This window comes from Sinocyclocheilus rhinocerous, unplaced genomic scaffold, assembly GCF_001515625.1.
Source record: "Sinocyclocheilus rhinocerous isolate Xijiao unplaced genomic scaffold, SAMN03320098_v1.1 scaffold671, whole genome shotgun sequence".
NCBI classification, from domain to species: Eukaryota; Metazoa; Chordata; class Actinopteri; order Cypriniformes; family Cyprinidae; genus Sinocyclocheilus; species Sinocyclocheilus rhinocerous.
Window position 1 is genome coordinate 640,962 of NW_015625021.1, and position 1,796 is coordinate 642,757.

Below are 1,796 nucleotides of genomic sequence, written 5' to 3' on the forward strand. Positions count from 1 at the left end.
CAATACAATTAAAAAAAAAAAAATATATATATATATATATATATATATATATATATGAACTGAAATAAAAATTAATCAACAAAATTAACAAAACATAAAATGAACCAGAAAATATCAAAATAAAAACCTATTTTAAAATATTAATATTAACTAAAATAGTATCTCTGATACTAAAATTCATGATATGTTTTTATTATGTTACAGGTCAGTTTGACCCATTGAATTGTTGGAAAAACTTGTTCATGATGTTTTTCTTGAAATTTTTGAAAATTTTGAAAACTCTTTTTCATTTAGGGGCATACATAAGTGTTGACACTGATGAGTTGTGGAATGTGCAGAATTGTTTTTATTGTTATTGTTATATAGAGAATACAATTTTCCCACCCCAACATGTATCATTCAAAAACACTAAATAAGCAATTATAGAAATAAATAATGAAATAAATAAATACAAAATATTTATATATACAGGTTGAAGTATGACAACATACCCTTAAAAAATAAAATAAATAATTTCATGTTTAATTTCAAATTACAGTCATCACAACTTTATCTACCAATTACCAAATTGTACAAAAGGGGACCATATCTTAGAAATAATTTATTTTACAATGATGTGAGAAAATTTGACCATCATATTTTATTGTTAGAGGCAGCTGCAGAGATCCCAAATTGTATTTTATTTTTTATTTTTTTGTTAATTTCTCAATTACCCTCTTAGGTTATTTACATTTATTTGCTTGATGCATTTGGTTTATCTGAAGAAACTTACACTGCACTGAAGGCACATATTTTTATCAGTTCATGCATGTTTAGTATCACACCCATGGTCTTGGCATTACTAGTGCTATGCTGTAATGTTTGAGCTTCAGGAAAACAGAAGAAGTACTTTTCCAAACTTATGTTTAAATGTTAAAAATGAGTTATGATATTGTTTAAAATATTCACAGTTTATAAAAAAAAAATAGTGGTTATATATTATGTGAATTGAAGAAAATGTTTATGATCAGTTGGACTGAATCTGACCCTCATATTCATAAAATCTTACCCAATTTTTTAACCAATGAAGAGAATCAAGTATTGTATATTATTAGACTCATTAAAATTGTGCTACCATAAAAAAAAATTTTTTTTTTAAAAAGCAGTGCGAAAAACAATTTAATTTTCAGTAATGTACACATTTATTTACTTACTTATTAATGTATTTATTTATTTATTTATTTATTTTTCTTAATTTGATAACACCTGTTTTTAATACCAGATGAAATTTTTGTTAATATTTTGAATTAGATTTTATTTCACATATATATATATATATATATATATATGTTCTACTTTCATGTTAATTTCAGTTAAAAGTTTAGTAATTATGTTGTGTTTTTGTTATTTTATTACATTTTTAAATGTCTATATAGTTTTTATTCATTTGTATTTTAAAGGTGTCATATGATTTTGCTAAAAATAACATTATTTTGTGTATTTGGTGTACTGAAATGTGTTTATGCGGTTTAAGGTTCAAAAAACACATTATTTTCCACATACTGTACATTATTGTTTCTCCTCTATGCCCCGCCTTTCTGAAACGCGTCGATTTTTACAAAGCTCATCGGTCTGAAAAGCGAGGTGTGCTCTGATTGGCCAGCTATCCAGTGCGTTATGATTGGCCGAATACCTCAAGCGTGAGACGGAAATGTTACGCCACTTACCATACTGTGATAAACGAGGCATCCAGTGGGGACATAATTACGGATTATAATGATTTATACTGTATTTTCACACGTTGCACACGTTGCATT

General features: G+C 26.1%; 1 protein-coding gene across 1 annotated transcript in view; it reads left to right on the plus strand.

Annotated features, from left to right (window-relative positions):
• LOC107747334 (protein ABHD8-like) overlaps positions 1–1,796 on the plus strand; it is a 14,603-nt gene that overhangs the window by 508 nt on the left and 12,299 nt on the right. The gene's annotated exons all lie outside the window — the stretch shown is intronic.